General features: G+C 39.4%; 1 protein-coding gene across 4 annotated transcripts in view; it reads right to left on the reverse strand.

Moving 5' to 3' along the window:
- Positions 1–22,801, reverse strand: part of sema3h (sema domain, immunoglobulin domain (Ig), short basic domain, secreted, (semaphorin) 3H) — a 66,895-nt gene that overhangs the window by 35,739 nt on the left and 8,355 nt on the right. Inside the window, exon 1 of one of the 4 annotated variants that reach the window (XM_044132572.1) lies at positions 9,365–13,000. The exons of 2 other annotated variants lie outside the window; for them this stretch is intronic. The gene's annotated coding sequence lies outside the window, so the exon portion shown is untranslated. Of the gene's footprint in view, positions 1–4,846; positions 4,968–9,364; positions 13,001–22,801 lie in introns of those variants that run through there. One more of the 4 variants, XM_044132581.1, reaches the window with a different exon arrangement.

Raw genomic sequence — 22,801 nt, forward strand, 5'->3', positions numbered from 1 at the left:
GGCTGTGGGAAAACAACGGATTCTGAAATGACTAATGATGAATGTACTGATTACATTTTTCTAAAATGACTACTCTGTCGCACTATGGAAACTATGAGAACTATGGTGAGGGAGCTTGTTCGATATCTGAGCAAGGACACAAACGGCACGTCAGTCTGTTTTGCGTGAACCATCAAAGCGTAAGAGCCAAGCGTCCTTCAGTGGATTGGCGTCAAAAAGCAAAAAGCAGTGGCAGACGTGGCTTCACACACTCCTAATAGTACACTGAAGTACAGAGAGATTTCGAAACACATTTGTCTTATAAAAAATCTGGATGACATTGCCGCACTGTGTTGGTAAATTACACTGAACATCTTCCCCTGCTGTCAACCTGCCCCCTTAAATCCAAAGAAACATGATAGGACCACCATCTCAGGGCAAGTGTTTAAGCCAGACATAAAATGACCATTTATGCTTTTTTAGGCTGCTGCATTTATGCTCCAGCAACTAATTTACATAAATTGCTGCTCAGAGCGAATAGCTGCTTGGCTTCATGATTTATCACCCTCCACAGCAGCAGCAAACTCAGCTCATTTTTATGTTAAAAATTAGGCTTAGTTTTGGTCTCTCCTGACGGTGGGCAGTCCTGTGCTGCCTGTTCCTCTGCGGTGATGGATAACACCTCTGAAACACACCGTTTGTTTCATCGGACTGGTAAATGTGAACCGACATTGTGCTCTGAAGTGTATCATGCATAATATAATTGAGTTAATCTTCTTTAATATAGCGCAACACTTTGAATTTTTGGCACGAGTCTCACTGCATTATTACAAGAGACACTTTCAAATTCGATTTAGGATATAATCCAAGGTTATGAAGAAATTTGTTATGTTTATAAAGAGAGGCAGGTTTCTGGTCGAACGATGAAACGGATAAGAAGAGTGGAGGAAGTGCTGTATTTAATCAAAGTCCTCAGAGGTTCTAAATACCTCAAACAAGCTGCTCTGTCTGTTCTGTATTATTCTGCATTTTATTGTGCTGTGCTGCACTGCATAGCGTTAACGAAAAAAGAAAACTTAGAAGACGAGGAAAGAACAGATCAGACAGAAACATAGCTGTCAGAGACAGAAAGAAGTGGGAAGCTTGGTGGTGGAAGAGCACGAAGTGATGACACACTGAGAATAACATGCAGGGATGGATATAGACATGGCAAACTGCAGACTGGGGTGACAGAGAGGTCAGACACAGCAGGAGCATATTTGCAGTGTCTTAGCTGAATAGTGCTTTCTTCAGGTGGCAACAAGAACATTTTAATTATCCTGATACCAAACAACCACTATGCATGTGAAACGCAGGTCTTCGGTTTTCAGTTTTGTCTTTGTTGACCAACTTTACCTCGAGAGCTAAAAGACAGTGAGCAATGCAACCTTCCAAATGTTTACAGAGCGCGCAACACTTAAATATAGGTTTTTAAATGTTAAAACTTCAAAGAATGTGTCCATCTGTTACATAGTCCTGAAAATAATTATTTCTACATCAACAAGTTACGTTTTGAACATAACTAACAACCACCTTATCTAACAAAGATAGAACCAGATCACACTGGATGCAACAATGTATAAGCAAAAGCTCTTAACTTTGCATTTAGCTGAAAGTGTCTCATGCATTGATGAAAATTTGGTAAATGTAACAGATGATACACCAAGCAGTTTTAGTTAATCATATTTTTCTATACATGTATTCAACAAAAGCCAGTTTTTTTTTTGTTTTGCTAACTCTGCAGATAGTTGTTTGATTAGATGTCTTTAGTATTTTTCACCACAAATATGAAAATGGTTCAATATGTTCTGTACATAACACTCCAAGTTGAATCAAATAAGCCTTCCTGAGATGTAAAGACAATTTCAATTTCCAGCTCAGGTAATAAGGATTTTCTCCTGACTTTAGCTAAATTTGGTGTTGGCGCTTAAGCAAGTCTGTTCAGCAACTTGTGCCTGTCATGATATGCAGTTGAGAGGTGGTGAGGAAAACGCTGAAGACCCAGGTCGGAATGAAGAAATGATCATTTAGTGATCCAAAAAAAACCCCACAATAATCCAGGCAGCACAAATTAGCTGAAGGCTAATGCTCACAGCTGGTAGCAACCGGAACAAATGAATAACTGATGGCAGACTAGACGCGACAACTAAACAGATTAGACAAGAGGTAAGACCTGACAAGGTAACAAGGAACACAGGTGGGATTAAGTACACAGAGGGTAAGCAGGGAACGAGACACAGCTGGGAACAATCAGGGACAACATGGAGACTCAATAGACACAGAAACCTAAAATAAACACAAAGAAAACTCAAATCCTCACAGTGCCAGAGTCATTGCTTGAGTTTTTCTCCATTAAAAGTCCATTTAAAGCTGCTGAAATCACCACTGGGTGTTTTTTTTTTCCTGAGATTATTTCTAGAAAATATATATATATAAAGAAGAAAACCAAAACAATTTACAAAATGTACAAAAAGCTGGGTGTGATTTGCTGTGATCCCTTGAAGATTAATCAAAATGACAAGTTTTCACAACTGGATCCAATTAAAAGGCTTCATGCAGAGGGCTCATGTGACTTTTCTTTACAGTTCCTGGGTGGCATCATTTTGACACATTTGAATAGCCAAGATTTAAACCTCTCTGCCTTGATATGAAAGTAGCTGAGTCTCAAAGAAATGGAACATAAAATTGTTCTCTTGCTGTAAAATGCAATACATAAATAGAAGAATAAAATGTAGAACTTCACATGGCCACGCTTTGAAATTCTGAAAAAGATACACAAAAAATATCTTGTTAAAATGTTCTAGGCTGGTTTAGCAAAATATGATTTACATTCAAGAACCTTTGAAGAAGATTCATGAAATTTTGTTTTTTCAACATTAACAGGACATTGACAAAGTTGTGGGCATGTTTGTAATGGGAATTTGGATGTAGATATTAAAATGGATATTTTATCAGCTGGCATTTTGAGCTAAATTTGACTAAACCATTTTATAACTAAAGTCAAACTGCATATTGTCAAATATTAATGCAAATTACTGGATAGTATTGGACTGATTTTATAACATATTTCTACATTTCCCAATTTGAGTTGGCCCTGTTTGTCTCAAAGTGCAGTAAGACGATGGTCGCTGTTATGTGGCACAAAATAAATGAATGTAATTGAATTAAATAAATGAATTAGTGGACGTTTGGATACAATCAGGAAACAGTAGTGAATATTTTTCTTCTCATCCTGGGAAAAGGAGTGCTTATTAGAGCATTGCATCTTACAGTTTCATAAAAACACAAGTTCTTTCATTCCTCCGCCAATAGCTCTGACAGATTAAAATAGGTCAAATTGAATTAAGAATAATGGAAAACCTTGATTGTTTCTTTGCACTGTTAGCTATGAAGATGACAAATAAACCCGTAGGGGGTGAAAGCCAAGTGGATAACGGGGAGGAGAGGAGGAGAAGGTCAATGGGGAGATGAACAGCTGGAGGGAAAGATGAGAAAAATGGAATGGCAAAGTGACAATGAGATGAAACCGGGCAGATGGGGGAAGACAGCTACGAGATGAGAACGGGAAAAACGTCAAAACAACGGATGATGATGGACAGATGAGAGAGGGAAGGAGAGGGGAGGAGGCGAACAGACAGAAAGTAATCCTGATGGACGAAATTAATAAATAATGATGGATAATGATGAGGGTGAGGGGAAGAGGAGGGATGAGGAAGAAAACAGCGGGATTGGGCGAGATAGGTCGATACGGGGGGAGGAGGAAATCATGTTTTGACGACACCGGGGGCCAAATGATGGACACAAGGGCGGATTGAGGAAGAAGTGGAGTCAAATGAGAAAGCAGGAATGAGAAGAAAACGGGAAAGTCACACTGCAATAAGCAAGAAGAAAAACGGCAGGTAAGAGGACGGAGGAAGAGAAGAAGATTAGCCGAAGGTAAGTTTAAAAAATAGGGAAAATGAAACCTGAAAGAAGGGCAAAATTCTTTGATGACGAGGTGAAAAATGATGAGGAAAAAGTGGCAAAGTGAGAAAAGAAGACAGGAAGGAAAAATTAACAGAGGGAGCAAAGAAAGAAAGATTGACGCAGCAGACAGAAATTAGAAGAACTTCAACATGCTGACAGTTGGGTAAAACACGCGACATGGATGAGCAGAAAGGAAATAAGATTTCTTTTAAAAGAGGCGAGGAAAACATGACTCAATGGAAATAATCAGCAACAGAGAAACAGTACGAAAGAAATGGACTTTCAGCCCCAAAGGAAAATAGCAGAAACTTATGGTTAGCTCAGCATGAAACCTCACTGGCTACTTTGTTGTTATTCAGCAAAGCATCAAGGAGGTAAATTGTTTTGTTTCACACTGATCTATGTCTCATTAATCCAAGAGAGTGCATCAGCAACAAAATAACTTCAACAGATTCTCCTTCCCCGCCGTCCCTCCCTTCATTTAGCTCAGATGTGGCTGAACTCAGACACAAACAAAGATGAACGTTTTTCCAAGCATTCGCTAAAAGAATGAAAACCGTCAAGGTTTCCAAAAGGAGGTTCTGTTGAAATGATAAAGTTCACAGTTGCTGGAAAGGAAACATGCTATTAAAAAAAAAAAAAAAAAAAATCAACAGGGAAGAGAATTCTTTCCGACCATTCCTGCTTTGGTTTGTTTACATTTAAAATTGTTTTTTTAATATCTTGTAATGTTAGATGTGCTACCAGTCCCAGTCATTTAAGATTTCATATTTACTAATACCTGAGGCTTAGACAGCAAAGTTGTGCACGACTTACTGTAAGTCCAAGAAAGTTATTAAATCCACTTAAAATCAACACTTACACTCCCTGGCCACTTTATTAGGTATCTTTCTTAGTGGTTAAATTACTTGCTTGGTCCTTGAGGAATGTTCAAATAAAGTTCTTGTTTCCAGCAGGAAAGTTGATTTTTGACTAAAATAGTAACCTACTTTAAGCCTAACAAATCTACTACAATTACAGCCCCAATTTCAATGAGGCTGGGCCGTTGAGTGAAACATTAAAACAGAATACTGTCAGGTTCTATGTTTTTCGATGTATTTATTTCTAGTTTCCTGTGTGTCTGAGTCTCTGTGTTGTCCTGTCTCCCCTTGATTAGTTCCCAGGTGTGTCTCGTTCCCTGATTACCTTCTGTGTATTTAGTGTCACCTGTGTCTCTGTGTCTTGTCGGATCCTCGTCTATGTCTCGTCACACGTCGTACTTGGCGTCCTGTTCCCCGTTGTCCATATCCTCATTAAATTCATTATTTTTCACTACAAGCTGGGTTTCTCAGTGTCTGCCTCACCTCCACCACCGCAATTCATGATAAATACGATGATCTGTGAACGCTTTTCAACTCGAATTAAATTGAATACTCTATAAAGATGAGATAATGTTCAAAGGCATAAACACATTTATTGTGATTGTTGCAAATATTCACTCGTTTTGAATTTAATGCCGGCAACAGTTTCCAAAAAAAGTTTGGGGATAGAGGCAACAAAAGACGGAAACATTTGATTGGAGCATTCCACAGGTGCACAGGTGAGTGTCATGAATGGGTTCACCACTTTGTGAACAACTGCATCAGTAAATACATTACAATGTTTATTGGTTATGAAGCAACCACTAAATATTACATTTAGTGAAAAAGCCATAATCAAGCTCATTAATGCACAAATATGTTCATCAATATTTCATTTACATCAACAAAAGGCAGTTCTAGAAAGGTGTCTTTCTAGCATCAATGTAAAGAAACTCAGCGTTTCAGCTGCTTTGAGGTTTTCTGGAAGTTTGTTCCATTCAATTCCACTCTGTAGGTTAAAACGAATTAGCAAATTGTCATTTTTATTTATTTATTTGTGTTTTACTCAACATCTCAACTTCATTGGAATTGGGGTTGAACAAAAAAAAAAAAAAAAAAGACTTAAGAATGAAAGAAAATCCCCAAACGTTTGTAGATGTTTTTCCTGACAATCCCTGCACAGTGGAGAAATAAGCAAGAGTGCTGAAGGAAAACTCAATCAAAAGTTGTTCAACTTTGTTGCGTCAAAGAAGATTTGTAGGACTTCAGCTACATTTCCGTCAACACTTGATTATGGCAGTCACGTTGCAGCCGCTCTCTGTGCTGGCTGTCTCTTCACCTCATGAATATTTCAGCAAAAATAAAGAAGGGGAAAAAAAAGTGATCTAATTTCTTGAAAAAGAAATCTACTTACCTGCTTTGTCACCAACTGTGTTTAGCCAATAAATGTCTTGAATTTCAAACATGCCCAGCTTGCCAGCCTACGTCTGAAGGAAGGAAGTTTCTAAGAGGCTCTTACTTTACAGGATATCAGACCCTGGTGGGGATTCATGCCTTCCTGCTCCTACTCACCAAAATTACTGTGTGCACCTCAGGAGCAGCATGACCTTGTTTCACGCAATATGAGGGGAAAAAACTCAATTTAATTGAATGTGAAACCGCCGCTGTGGTGAGAATGCCAGCAAGATTCTGCATCTGGTACCCTCACAGGTTCCTGTTGGGTCAGACGGGCTGAAACATGTTGATGTCGGGGTTTAATAAATAAGTAAAAAGGATGGAGCCGTCTCCATGAAGGTCCCTGTCATAAATTTGTCAAGAGTTGCTTGTGTAATAATAGAAATCGGATATCCCCCTTGAGTCAGGATCACATGTTTTATATTGAGTCAACTCTCTGTGTGATTACAACTCTGGCTTGTTTTCTTCATTCTGCAGACACGACAGCGTGAGCGCACACTGACAAACCCGGCATGTTTGAGCCCATAGGAGTGAACAACTCTTATTTAATAAGAAAAACCAAAACAAAACATTGTTTCATCCGCCACAAACACAGAGCGTTCCTCAGTCATAAAACACCAGCTGCACCTACTCCACCCTAACTCTTGGGACAGAGTTGCCTTGGATACGGCAGCCATGCCAACATAATTTAGGAGGGGGCAAGGAGGGGGTGTCTCTTGACCCTCCACCCGCTGCCGCCCCGCCTCACACACACACACACACACACATACAGAGAGAGATGATTGATTTGGCCAACACCTCTGCACAACATTTCTAACAGGGTCGATTGGAATAATGGAGTATTTCTAAGACATCAAAGACATTTGTCAGCAGGGGGCCAGAGGGCCGAGGGTAGGGGGCTGTGCCCTTGAGGACACACACTTAGACATATTTCCTGATACAACAGAATAATAAACTTTCCCTCATGCTTCTCACTTACATGCAGCCAGGGCTGGATTTACAAAAATGTGGGCCCCTGGGCTGGTGCCCTGTCCACTAAAGGAAAATTATTTTGCAAATGCGAATTACTGGGTTCACCCTGGACAGGTCGCCAGTCTGTCGCAGGGCAACACAGAGACACACAGTTGAGCTTTCAGCACTACATGAAAAACTACTCGGGTGTTTGTTGGAAAGCCAATACTGCACAATTAACCTAAACCTGGGGAAAAAAACAGACGTGGCAGCATAATGCTGTGGGTCGGGCTTCAGGGGAAATGGGTGGAGCTAAAAACAGAGCAATCCTTGACAAAAACCTGTTGGAGGCCATAAAAGACTGGGGTGAAAGTTCACCTTCCAGCAGGACGACAACCCTAACCATCCAGAGCAGCAATGAACTGGATTAGATCATAGCATATCTATGAGCTAGAATGGCCCACTCAAAGTCCAGCTCTAAATCAAGTTGAGAATCTGTGGCAAGATTTAAAATGCACACACGTTCCTCATCCAGGCCTTAATGAATCCGAGTGTGACATTAACCGTAGCTGCCAACCTGAAATCGTCTGGCCTAAGTAACCCGATACAGACAGAGGAGATGTCTGCAATAACTTTCCAGATGGAAGTTTTGAGAAAGAGTTCTTAAAGACCAGAGAGCAAAAGTTTCAGAGACAATTTGGTGATTTGATTCGCCGCTGGCAATTTCATTCCCCAGCTCTGCAACCTTTTCAGAAACTCTGAATTGGAATTGATCTTTTTCAAAACAACTTGCAGCTCCTAAAATGCATTCAAACAACACTGAGAGCTGGAGGAACAATTTGACACAATAATAGCAAATTGCTATACAGCATACAGAGTAGGACATTTCAAAAAAGCACGAGAGAAAGCCATCAAATGGCGATTTATAAAAATGCTTCTCAGGCTAAAGAGTGTCAGTAGTTGCCACAGGTATGAAGTTATTCTTCACATGGTTCCTCAGAATAGATCATTTGAACCCACCCTGCAGGTTGTAATCTTATTGAGTAGTACTGAAATGACTTGTGAAATGTTGACTAACGTCAGGGCAGCCAGAATTCAGGCGACGGTCAATAAAAATGCTTCAAGTTTACATTACTTGACATTTCTTATGAGTTCTTATGATAGAAATGAGATTCATCCTAGTTACTATTTGCTATTAATCCTGTTAATAATCTTGTTACTGTGAACTGTTCATTTTCTGCAAACATAATACTGTTATTGTCTCTTAAACATCATTATCAGTTTAACTCTGATATGATTATGGACACTTTGGCCTATTTGTTTACATTTTTCTAGTTGATCAATTAATTATTTTTGCCGCATTACTGCAAATGGCACAATTTTAGAAGAAAATCTGCTCTTTCTACAATTTTGAACATTGTAGCTCTTAAATGCCTGTTTAATTTATGGAAAATTCACAAAAATGTATTGTGTTGCATGTAACAATTTTTGGGAAGCTCAAAAATATTTTAAATCAGTCATAGATATGTAAAAGATTAGCCAAATATTGACTTTAATGCATTAGTATTTTTTTTGTAGCACTGCGTTTAAAATGTTCTACAACTTGCCGTCATTTACTGGCAAAAAATTTCCCACTAATCTTTGCTAAGACCACAATTTATAATCCTACAGAGGTCAAATTCAGGTACAAGATGTCAGGGTTTCATCTTGGAGAAAAATAAGAAATTTTTTATAGTTTCCACCATAAAATTAACCATAATTTCAATACACAATGTCTTTTTGTTTTTGAAGTTGATTGGTTACACTGCTGTACTTAGCAACAGTGCAGTACAATGTATCACAAATTTATTGTATTTTAATATTTTAATGACTAATAAGGCAAAGAATTGGCTGGAAAAACAATTATCTGTTGCTCTGTTAAAGATTAAGAAGAGATAATGCAGAGAAAATGAATTAGCAGGCAGTTATAACAGGGCAGGCAATGGTCATTTGTGGTCAGGGAAAGCACAATATGTTCAAACACTTTAAAGTACGCACACACACACACCCACACACTCACACACACATGCACAATTGCAAAGCGCAGCAGGCCTTATAAGCATCAAGTTGACAGCAGGGTAGAGAAAGTTCTTGACCTCTGATCAGAGCCAATTGGCCTCTGACTCCTGTCGCTGGGAATCAAAGACGGAAAAGGTTACGGTGTAAAGGAACAGACGTCCTGCGCCGTAATCCCACAAGTCTGTGCCTACATGCTAAAATCTGTGCATGAATGGTCCCTTTCTTTCAGTGGATGGCTCTGCCTGTCCACATTTGCCTCTGTAAGTGTGTTGTTTACACCGTGTTCATAGGTGTGTGTTCGCATGAATGTGTGTTTTGTCAGCAGCCACCTATTTTTATCCATGGTGAACATTAGATTAAAGGCTGCTGGTCATGGGAGCACTGACAGACCTCAATGTGATTAGAGCAAATGTGCGGCGTGTGATGCAGCTAAGGACATTCCTGCACTGCAGAACATTCCCTCTCTCGGACGCACCGACAAGCAAATGCATCTGTGTGCTGCTAAACTAACAAGGCCAAATTAATAGAAAAGAAAAAAAAGACTCAGTTAAACAGTGGAGGTAATTTTCAATGATGCATTGAAGCTTCCTAAGTAGGTGTTAAATAATATTTTTGACTCATGGATGTTTCTCCAAAACTAAATCTGTGAAACGTGCAAAATCGTAATATATTTTCATAACAAAAGGCACCCTGGGGGGGGGTTGCATTTAAAGATCTGACAATTTCCTCTGAACAAGCACTTGGCAACAGTTTATCACGACATAATCACCGAGCTCGGGCTGCTTTATTCAATTTGCCACATGGTGTCTAAGTGCAAATAATCATATGCTACACAATGGAGAGACGTGAATCAATAACACTTTAATTTGATTCATTTGGATGGAGTCAGAGTAGTTATGAAAGATGAGGTGAAAACGTACGATAAAACGTAAAGGGAACTGAACAGAAGACAAAGTGAAAGTAGCTTTAAAATTAGCAAGCAGGTGTCGGCCAGCGCTGCTTAAGATGCCTGAAGCATTCAGTAGCTCTGCTCTAAGCTACAGCTTCACTTCTCATCTTCTTCCAAGGCCAGTGCCCTACTTGCAATTTTAAAGAGAGCTGTCAGAGAGTTTGAAGGTGCCTTCCTATTCCTCTGCTCCACTTTTTCATGCAATTACTTTCTTTTTCTTTTCTTTTTTTTTTTTTTTTTTGCTGTGGATTTGGAGGATGAATCAATGCCCAGCCAGATCAAAGTTTCAAATATTCAAACTCTGGAAAAGAAAAATATATTTACTGGATTTTTAAAATAAAATAAAAATAATTCTTATGAGTACAGCACCGTCTGGCACAGCAACATCTGAAAAGTTATTTTATATTAGATAAACAATGTGTTTGTTTCCTCCAGCTGCTAAAACACCATCCCTGCAACCCTGTTTTGATTTTGTTTGTCTTTTTGAATTAAGAATATACCAAGGAATAACGTTAAAGATTGTGTTCACATTTTGTCAGACTACAAACAAAAATGTCAACGTATTTTATCGTGTGGAGGAAAGCTATCACTGTAAAGACACCATGGTGAAACATGAGGAGGATAGCATAATGTTCAAAGTAATGTTCTTTATGACTTTTGAAACTTACAGCTAGCGTGAAACACAGTGAAAGGGTTAAAGCGATTAGAACATGTGTTAGAATGGCCCAGTCAAAGTACAGACCTAGACACAATAAGAAATTATAAAATAATCAAAAATTGCTGTTGAGTTTCAGTGATCTGTTACAAACACATCCCAAAGAACTTGTTGGCTTTGCAAATTTTTGATTTAGAACAGCAGATTTCCATTTGTATAAGAAATACAAAAATTTGGATGTTTTCACTTCTCAAACACAGGCTACTTTGTGTCGATCTACAATATACAGCATAATCCCCCAATGTCTGTGGTTCAAATGTGACAAAAAGAAGCTAACTGAATCCTTTTGAATGGTGTCTTATGTGTGTGTTTTGTTTTCTTTTCCTTTTGTTGGGTTTTTGTTTTCCTGCAGGTTGAGGCTGACAGATAGATCTGAGCACAGCTGTTGTTGTCAAGGTGATGCGTGGTGGTCATAAGATGGGAATGACGGGAAAAAAATCCATTTGGCACAGAGTGCGGCGAATGTCAGTGCAGTTTTTCCATGCTGGCATAGCAAGAGCATATGAGGACAGATGTGACGTCCCGGTATCCAGGGGCCGGAGTTTATGAATAGTTAGGTTCAATTCAAATGGTTTCCATTTGAAATCTCCTAAGAATCGCTAAATATTTCAGTAGAAATAAAAAGTAGATGGGGATGAAATAAACATTTTCTCTACCTTTAGTCTCCAACTATATTATATTCCTTATTGCAAAGCCTTTTAACACACAAACACAAGCTTCCTTTACCATTAATCTGTCCAATTATTCTCCCCCAGCCTAAAGCATTGTCCATGTGAGAGCATTAAGGATCTACACATGTGTGTACCTTTGTTTCTGTGTCTTTGTGAGCATCTGTCTTTGTCAGTCTGTTTGTCTGCTCACTGAGCCCCAGGGAACTTTAGCTGTCTGGTGCAGCGTTCCCAAAGGGAGGACTTTGTTGGCTGCGCCACAAGAGGAGGGTGTCGTTGGAGGGGCAGGAGAGGGACGCGGGGGGTGAGGAAACCGGGGCACATTTCCTGTGGAAATGGGGTTATCACTTCACAATTACTGGTGCAATTACAGTGGGAGGCCTGCAGAAGCTTGGGAACAAAGCCTATAGGCACACAGATGGGCACTCAGATGGAGACATGAGCGCACATGGAATCTTGTCGAACACTCGCGTCTATAAAAGAAAAAAAAAAGTCGCACTGTTTTGTTAAGTATAAGTGCCCTCATGGTCTGTCTTTCACAGAGTGCCTGAATGTGCTGGAGAAGGTCGTCTTGGTGTCTTGACCTCCCGCTGTGACAAGAGTGGCTCGATCCATAATAGACAGTCATTGTGTTTGAGGTTACAATGTCGTTATCTATCCACTGGGACACTGTAAATTTTCCCAGATGCAGGATTAATTGTCTGCTTCATCCCTCACACGATGCCACATGCATTTGGAAATCCAGCCCCTCATTACTCCTCAAGCACCCTTATTCTCTTTGTGAGACCACTTTTTCTCTGGGACCGGGACTTGTTTCTCTTTTATTTTTGTGAAAAATTAGAATCATCTTTTAACCTGTCAACATCATCGCTTTCCTGATGGCTCCCGACCCCAATCTGTGCACCACAACTTCAGCCGAAGTAGAAAAATATACGCACACAAACAAGCTCTGCATAATGCGCCGTGCTGCTCCGTTTCAGTTCAAATCCTTTAACAGATACACACACACACACACACACACACCAGCACACACTTACAGCCAAGCACAGACACACCAGGTCTGGACTGCATCACCCAAAGAGCAGACCCACGTGGACAGCTTGACCCCCGACCTTTTGACGAATGAGTATTTATCATCATCCAACTGTTGGGTTTAGGTCAACGTGATGCTACATACACACAATACAGTCTGGCTATTGTTTACATGTAATCTAATTTGTTTTTTGGGGGGTTTTTTATTCCTTGGTGTCTGACTTGTAGTTCAAGTCGGCCTTGCTTGACTCAGAATAATGTTTTCATGCTGGATCACAAAGATGAAATATTTCTATACAATGGTATTTTCCTCATACTTAAGCTGATTTATTTGGATTAAGAACATGAACTCCCAACTTCCTTTATAATAGTCCAAGTGAACATGTTTGTCATTTTTTTCCTTGTAGGGCAACATCTCTATTTAAATTTAGAAAAAGTTATACACATGTTTATCAATGGTCAATCAAGCTGAATCCTGGCAAAATTCACTATGTTTGATGATGCAGAAAATGTTTAGGAAGCTCAAACGCATCAGAAAATTGTTTAGGGAGTAAATTGTAGCAGCTACTTTATTGTTTACTCAGCTTAAGGTAACAGTAGAGTCTTCTGGCTTTCCCCATGAATTGTCCAACAATTGTTTGACAGAAATGTGAATGCATTTTGATTTTTTCTTTTTTTTGAAGTGAAGTTATTATTAGTAAGAGTTCCCTCACCTATTGTAAAAAGATGACAATAACCATAAACAAATAAGTCCAATAAATCCTTGGACTACTGGGAGGCACAAAAATCGGTCATCAGTTGTTTCCACTCCTCAGAAAAATTCAAAATGAAAATGTCAATAAAGTTGGACTTAAAGTGCAAGTGGATTTAACCGCCCACTATTTCACAACATACCGTTGTTACATTTGGTGCTGTGTTTATTCAGCCAAACCTCCAGTTTCCTTTGTGGAGTTACGCTGGTTGAATCTGTCAGCTGTATCAATCCTCCATCCTCTCTAGCTCTGCCAAGTGTAGAGTAAACTCAGACTGCCAGATGCACAGCATCAAAGATGGTATGTTATCGGTCTCGCCAGGTCTTGTTGTTGCTTAAAAACTCTGGCAGATTCACAATCAGCTGATGAAACTTACAGACCAGCTGTCAGCTTGAATTGTTTCGAATGTTGTTTTAATTTTACAACACACTCACATTGCTTTGACAGCTTTCTGCAACAGGTTTGGGAAGCATTGTCAAAATTATCCAAGTTAAACTTTTAAAATAAATAATGGAAGCAGCTTTGGGATTAATTGAACTGATCTGATCTAAACGTGAACAAATTTTCATTCTACGTAACTGGATATGTATTGACATTTGTTTAGGACTGGCGCTACAAATGAACTGAAATGAATTATAATGAACTAAAAAGCATGTCCAATTCATTCTATTGCCTTCCTGTGGGTAAATGAGTCGGGAATGGCTTGTTATGCCACTTTAGATTTTGATTCAGTGTGGCAATGTGTCTTTGTTCCTGCTGAACCTGATACTTTATGACTCTGTGGACCCGAGCCAATTGGTCCGGGCCGGCAACTCGCAGAAAAATCACTGCAGTGTTTCCTCCGCAGAATTTGTTACTGCAGCACACTTTCCTGGAGTTTCCAAATGTCTGCACTAAGGTAAAAAAAATAAAATAAAAAAAAATAAAAAACTGTCTGCAGCTTTCAAATTGTCTCTGGCTTCTGCTTCTTGGCTGAACTTCAAAGCATTTAAAATGTAAAGTATTAGTTAGGAAAAGAGGCAATAAAATACTCCAACATTTTACAAATGGGCACTTTCTGAAAATAGTAGCTGCCCTGTGAAGGTTAGTGGTAGTCGTGATGTCTGCAGTGATTTGCAGTCGGCTTTGAGGGTCAGTTTTATGAAGACTCTATGCTTTAAAGCCAAGCTAGATGATAAAGCTCCCCTATCTGTCACTCTACATCCTCTCATTTTTAAACAGGAAAAGGATGTCCGACTTTCAGCATTTTGTGGCACATGTCTGATCTCTCCATCACTGACAAAGTAGAGAGGATCAGATTCTTGTGGTTTTTCTTTATTTAGTATGCAGTCACAGGAACACCAGCACTGAAGCTATTAAAGGTTAAAAATTCTGGCAGACACTTTTCTGAAATCTAATTTTATGCTTGTACTTCTTTAATCCATGTGATCCATCAAGCTACTTTCTGTTTTGTTATGGTTTTATTATGCTGGGGGGGGGGGAAAGCAGCACAATAAACTTCAGTTTTCACATCAGGTCCTGCCTCCTTCAGACTGTACAGACAGCTGCTTCTCCCCTTCTGCTCCCCTCTAATAGTTCACGCTGCGAGAGCGCATCTTCAGCAGAAAAATCACCTGCTGTTAGGCACATATGTGACGAAAAACTGCGCAAAAAATGCAAAAAGAAAGGAAAAAAAAACTTTAGAGTCTTCTAACATTCCTGTCTTTTTAAGTAAAACCTACATACCAAAAGCATGAACTAAAAATACACATTCCTACAGACACTTTGAAATGACCCTCAGAGTATTCGCTCCATCTCTGAACACACCCTCGTATCCTGCGTCTCCATCTCGCCCTAATCTACAGCTAATGAGGTAAACTAATGGTCAGAGCGAGTCTGACGCTGCTGATCCCATCTGCTTCTGGTTTCTAGCAGGCCGACAAGTCAAGTGTGCCTTTGTGGATTAGAAACGCTAATGCTGCCGGGGTGAAAGGAATGCTGTGAGAAATATACGTCTGCAGGATGCTGAAGAGAGAGGCAATAAAACAAATCTAGATTGTGTTACATTGGACCCTTTTTTTTATTATTTATTTAGTTTTAATTCGGTTTTACTTTGCTTTAAAAGTAGCAGAAGATTAAATTCCTTTGGGAATTGTAAACAGCACTTGGATTACATGAGTACAACTTTTTCTCAATTTTCCCAAGTTTTACGGAAATAATGATAAACGCTGAAAACTCTAAGGGAAGCAGAAAGAAATGCAGTGAAGTCGGGTCAGATTGGAGTAAATTAATACTTGGGGGAAATTGGTAGAAATTTGAAGCCTGTGAATTTTTTTTTTAATTACAGACCCCTAGCCAAAGATGGCTTCAGATATTAGCGTCGGAAATTGTCCCATGGGTGAATTTACAGCATGTCCACTGCTGTCGGAGGTTGTTGCCAAAACAAGGTTTTAATTAGACCCCATTAACTGTCTCTGTCCAGAAAGGGGAGAAACCCACAAGCATTGAGTCGCTCATGAGTGTTTTCAAAGTTTTAATAACTACATAAAGTTGAGCTGCAGGGGTATTTAAAGTGTGCCTCCATCTATTGCAGAAAATTAAGTTTCAGATAGCAGCAGAGCAAAAAGTTTTTTCCCCTACAAACAACACTTCTAGATGTGCAACACTTTTTATTTTTTGCCTATTTGCGATGCGAGCTGCCAGTAAATTAGGACTCCTTCCAGACAACAGGGGCGTCTCTGCTCAAAAATATTCTGAAATGCAGGGTGAGGAATCAGCTGTCGTTTGACTTTAACAGTGGCAAGTGATGTTACTGTCACCACTTGGGTTCCATTAAAATTAATAACAAAGAATATCCGGAGTGTGTGCTAGATGAATGTCCCAGTGAAATCTACATTTCAGCTGCATCCCCAGCCCACAGCCTGGAAAGTACTGGCCTAGATAGGAACAGATCTGAAAGAATGTATGAATAATAGAGTGTCTCTTGATTTTAATACTGCTTTGAAAGCTTTTGTGCTTTATTACTGAACTACACAAAGAAAACATAAGAGAAAGGTGAAATTGGGGAAAGTTAGGGAGGGATATTTACATGCACCAGGCACTGGAACCTCCCTCATACGAGGGAAATATCATCATCGAAACTGAGGACATAAATAATAAATCTTATAACAAATACACTGCCTAGAGTTCACGCCCACTGAACTTTTTTTTTTTCTGTTTTCTCTTTACAACAACAAACTTTACTATAGTTCACAGGGATTGTAAGGTTTTACATAAGAAACCCAAACAAACCAGTACAAAGTACCAGAATGGGATGTGAATTTCTTTCCAGTCCACCTGAGTGAGCCAATACTTTTCTGAGACATTTTTCATCGCAGGTCTTTCTTTGTCTGTGAATATCAATTTTCAAATCTATCAACATACTTTCATTTGTATTAGATCTTGACTTTGACTAGACCATTCTAACAAGTTAATAAGCTTTGAACAGAATTGCTCCCTGCCAGCTTTTTCTGTAGGTTTAGGGTTGCTGTCCTGGTGTGACAAAACTGAGACTTTTAAAGCCTTTACTAGATTTTCTCTCAGTTTTGGCCTCTGCTTATTTAGATCTATATTCTCCATCAACTCTGATAAGCTTCATGTTGAAGAACATCCTCAAAGGATGATGCTGCCATCACCGTGTTTCACCTTGGGGATGGTGTATTCAGAGTAATGTGCAGTGTTCACGTTTGACAAACTCTAAGGCCGGTGTCCTGCAATTGTTTTTCTACTTTAACACATTTGAATTAATTAATAAAGTCATTAGTAGTTTTGTGTTGGTCTATCATATTAAAATTAGAATAAAAATCCATTGAAAGTTTTGGTTGTAATGTGATCACATGTGGTAAATGTTATAAAAAATATTGTGAATAGGAGATGTACTTTAAAAATGTTTGTGCTGCAGGCTGCACAGTGGTGCAGTTGGTAGAGCTGTTGCCTTGCAGCAAGAAGGTCCTGGGTTCGATTCCCGGCCCGGGGTCTTTCTGCATGGAGTTTGCATGTTCTCCCTGTGCATGGTGGGTTCTCTCCGGGTTCTCCGGCTTCCTCCCACAGTCCAAAAACATGACTGTCAGGTAAATTGGTTTCTCTAAATTCTCCCTAGTGTGTGTGTGTGTGTGAATGGTTGTGTGTCCTGTGTGTCTCTGTGTTGCCCTGCGACAGACTGGCGACCTGTCCAGGGTGAACCCCTCTCAACCAGAACATAGCTGGAGATTGACACCAGCAACCCTCCTGACCCCATTAGGGACAAAGGGTGAACATAAAATGGATGGATGGATGTTTGTGCTGCTTTTTCCTGCATTTTCATGTTAACTGTCTTGGCTTAGGGCTGATTATTCTTTTTCATTCGGAAAAGCAAACATTTACACAAAAAATTAAGTTATTTGAGAACATATGGGAAATGCAGCTAACATATGGGTGCACCGCATCTATCTGTAACAAAACATACACGGAAACAGAAACAAATATGGATCTTGACAGCCATGATTTAATGTACTCCATCTAAAATACCCAAACAACCTGCATGCTGATGCCATTCCCTTGGCTTACATTAAAATGTGGATATTTGTTCACAAAGAAACAGCAGGGGAACTTTACATAATCATTATAACTTGCAGGTAAAATCTCTATTCATTCCAAAAACAACTTACATGTACTCCCAATAATCTCCTGTGACTGATAAACATAAACGTCTCTGGCAAACCAATTCGTGAAGTGAATGCTGCATGAATAAAACATGACTGAGCCTCTGTGGGAGCTAATAGATTCAAGCTGACTTAATAAAGCAGGCATAGTTTTATTTTCTAACAGTGTGGAAGGTTTTATTGCCATGAATTTAAAAGGAGGTGCCAGTGATGATGGAATATTTATATGCATTCGCCGACAAGAGGCACATATGAAACATTTGCATCCTTTTATCTTGCATGCATACAAACAAGTCCTAAATACACTTGCAACTGTTTAAAAGTCAAATTGTTTTTTTTGTTTTTTTTTCCTGTGTGTGCAACAGCAGTCTCTCGCAGGGACAAAAGACATGTTTCACCAAACATTTTGCATTAAACTGCCTCTTTTGTCAGAGTGTATGTGTGTTCGGTAGAAATGCTATGTCTAATGGCCTCCTACCAATGGCTGGGATAATAGTCTTATTAGTTACACTGTGTTAGCCTACAAGTTTTATTTCATCATTAAAAGGCAGGTGAAGGTGTTGTACAGGAGATAATCGGAAAATTATCCAGGTGTTTTGATCTTTTTTTTCTGTCCAGTAGTTTAATGGAGCTCTGTTCAATCATACTAAAACCTTTTAGTGAAGCATGAGCTTTCTATTGAACCTTAGTTTTGTTTGGGTTTTGGATAGTTCCCTTCTGTCCACACAGACCTGCATCTCTGTGTAATGCAAATATTATTTATTCAGGATTCCATTTGGTAAAAGAACCACCACTATGCAATTTTACTGCATAGACTGATTAAATTTAAGGACAAATCATCTTAATCATCCATGAATGGAACCTGAATTTATGTACTGTGATTCTAATAGCACCTTTGGGGTCTCTTACCAGACAAAACAATAATTTTGGACATTTTATCAGCAGCGCTATACTACCTGTAGATACACCTTGTCCTTTGTGCAAGAGGAAAAGAGTGGCTGTACATGTATCCAAGCAGATGCGTTTCAGTGTCCTGATGGGTACGGTACCGGATTCCTAAGCCATGGTTGTGGATCTGAACCTCAACTAATATGTTTTAACTGTTTTCTTTACTTAGTTGTGCCAAATGATTAGTAAAAGTAGATAAAACACTTAACACTGAGTTGGAACCAGCTAATGGAAATTGCACTATAATTTTACCAACATTTCCCAGCTCTACGTTGCTTAGTCCCACCTGGCTGGTACAGTGGTGGGATATGGTATAGGTTGTCTCCATTTGTCAAAATTAATCTAGAGGCAGACAAGCTACAGATTGTTAGTGCTGCTCAGTGTTTCTTAATGGCTTTAGCACAAACGAGATGTTTGCTGTACTAAAAGAAAATAGTTTAACCTACTGACTTCCTTCATCATTCCACGATTTTGCTTTAACGGTTTCATAGTTGCTTCTCTGGACTCTGCTGCTATTCAGAAGTGATACAAGTTTGGAATAGTGACCCACGCATTCAATTTAAAGCTCTTTTTAAACACCCCAAGCAAGAGAACGACATGTGCTGAGGGTCAGTGTAGCATGGTGCTGACCTAAGAGTTGATTATGAAGCGTGAATGGAAGGTTATTAGACCTCTGTCAGCAGCTGATTGTTCTTACAGTTTATAAGTCCGAACCCTCAACCCCCTCAGTCATTAAAAGAAGCATCGTTGCTGGTCGCCCCATTAATGTCAATGCTTCTTTTACTGTTGTGACGTACGAGGCTTTGGGCTCGTAAATCATGATTGGGGTTCAATTCCCATCTGGGGTAACAAATAGAAAGCACTAAAATATTCCTTTGCCTAAAGGTCAATTGACTTAATGTGCTTCCTGTTTAATACACAAAAGAATGGTTAGCAAAGTCACCCACAGAGCCTTTTTGGGTAGATCCTCTGGCTTGAAGCAACTGAATCAGGACATTTCATTTATAAAAGAACCTACAGAGGCAGAGTCTACCTACCATATTATGTGTTAAGTCAACCAAGACAGAGATTGAGCCATAGGAGGAGTCAATGTGAGGCTTTCAAACGTATCCATACCATACCAACTGATAAGCATGGTAATAAAAGCAGCATGCTGAGGGCCTGTTTCATTGCCAATGCATTGCACAGAGTGGGTGAAATAATGAAGGAGAAATTTAAGGAAGATTATTCTTAAATTCTTTACTGCACTTTAACTCTTCCTCAAATCAACAACCAGCTGAACTTTGGAATGGCCGAAACTTTATACCGAGTGAAATTTGGTGGATTATGGTTAAAAAATATATTAAAATACTGCTCAGTGCCAGAGAGCAACATTTTTAAAGGAGCTCCAGCCTTTCTGAAAAGAAGAGAACGGATAAAAGATCCAAGTAGTTTTATGGTAGGAGCTTTATGATGGCCACAAAAAGCAAGTGGTTTCTCTGCAACTTTCTAGTGGCCCTCAGAGAATGCTCTGCATGAACTCAACCTTCATCACCCGTTTTTAAAATTCATTGAAGTTGCATGTATTATTATAGCATGTCAATTTTTATTGCACTTAAATGCATAAAATTGGTTAGCAGATTTAAGTTTTTTTATCTTTTTTAATCGTCCCTTGGAGTTCAGTCACTTGCTTTTCCTGCGTTACTCTATCATTATTATGCAGCTGCCACACTCACTTAAATTACAGGGCTTTGCTTACTTTTTGCTTCGTAAATCTTTATAGGACACAATTTATTTCACCAAAGCAGTGAAATCCTTCATTTAAATGTCAGACAGTCCACTGTTTTGTTTCTCAATTAGTTTCCTACTATGAGTCCCACGGATAAAGGAAAATCCCACTGTACACAGCGTGTTTGAGCTGCCAAACAACGTCAGAGTCAAAGTGTTTGAGTGGAGCTCAAATCCGTCTCTAATTACAGCAATTCCCTTCCGAAAAATCTCCATCCTATGAGTGAAAGCTACATCGCAGAAAAGACCACACTGTAGAATTTCCTGCGGAGAGAAAGAAAGAGCACATGCAGAAACACATATACACACAGAATGATGGACATCACAGTTCTTTCATCCATCACACTTTTTTTTTGTTCTCTTTTCAAAGACAGGCATATTGGCCATTGTAGATATAGGACACACAAATCTGTGCTGTTCAAAGACAGAAGGATTTGCCTCAGTGGAGCACAAAACAAAGACAGGAGTGAGCGCTCATCCTGAAAGCGAAGCAGCTTTGTTTATGGACGTACACAGAAGCTTTTATCATAACGAATCTTTACCCACATCCAACCAGACTAATGGGATGTACAGGAACACGTGACTTACATCCTTCACACCTAGACACACACACACACACACACACACGCACACACACACACACACACACACACACACGCGCACACACACAGCTACAGTCCAGAGAGAAAAGGATTTACCCCAGTGCAGGTTTCGTCTTTTGTGGTTTTTCTGTCACAATGGAATGTTTCAGACAATCAAGCAAATTTTAATATCAAAGATAACCTGAATAAATGCAAAAGTTTGTTTGCAAATTATGATTTTCTTAATTACTGGGGAAAAGGCTACCCAGATCAATTCTACGTGAAAAGGTAAATGTCAGACTTCATCACTGCTAGACCTGCAGCATCACAAAAGCCCCTTAAACAAACCTCTCCCACCACAAAGTGGGCTGAAATATTTCAAAAACCAGTCAGTTCCTAATCTAAAGAAATTTAAGAATGAATGAAAAATAAAGTCATTGATAAGTCTGGAAAGCAAAGTTGGACCTGTTAGGATGGACAGTGACCCTTTACATCCACAGCAAAACTAAAAAACAGCATTTCAGAAAACAGAAGATCAGCTAAGACAGGGTGATGGTGTGATGGTGCTGAGGGCCGTTTGCTGCTTTGGGATCCGGAAACTTTCTGTGTGTTCATGATGCTGCAACCAATGATACCCTGTCAGAAACTTGGTTTAGGAAAACTTTGTTGTTCTGATGATGATCTTTGCAGCAGAAAGGTTGTTTTGAATAGTTTTTGTTTCATTTTGTGTTTACGTTTACTCTTTGTGTGTTAATAAAATGTGTTTGAGAATGTAAAACATTCAGGTGTGGCAAAAAAGTAAAAACTAAAAAAATTTTTTTTTTTAAATTAAGGGTGCAAAAACTTTTCAGAAGAAGGTTCTTCAGCAAATCCCACTGATGTCCCATTGGACAGATTCCCACTTGAGAAAATCAAACAAATCCCTCCGTCTTCCTTTCTTTTGTCTTTCCCAGGTTATGTTTGTTCAGCCTCAACTTATTTACAACACAGACACTTTGAACTTCAGCTTATGCAAGTAGATGTAATCAGCTGCTTTCTCACACCACATGATTAGAGGAGGCCGAGTTTACCTTGGTTTAACTGAGGGATGGGATGCTTCCACAATCCTTTTAATTTGTAGGAGATTCATCGTAACAAGAACTAAGAGGCCAAAACCTAAATCCTGTTTTAATTACAAGCAGATCTTTGGTTTCTCATTACTTGCAACCATCACGATTGTTGCTGGCAAACAACATTTCACCCTCAGTGGGTCACAGTGTTAAGCCCCACCCTGTTTGGTGAAGCTTAATGCGTCAAGACAATTCCAAGAGCATCAAATCCACCCTCTGTCACACAGACATCGTGTTGAAATCCTCCCATCCTCCAGTGAGGCAACCCAATCGCACCGCCGCTCCCACAAGGTTATCACATACAGCTTAACTACTGACAGCTGATGCAGCAGCTC

The sequence above is a fragment of the Gambusia affinis genome, linkage group LG01, assembly GCF_019740435.1.
Source record: "Gambusia affinis linkage group LG01, SWU_Gaff_1.0, whole genome shotgun sequence".
NCBI lineage: Eukaryota > Metazoa > Chordata > Actinopteri > Cyprinodontiformes > Poeciliidae > Gambusia > Gambusia affinis.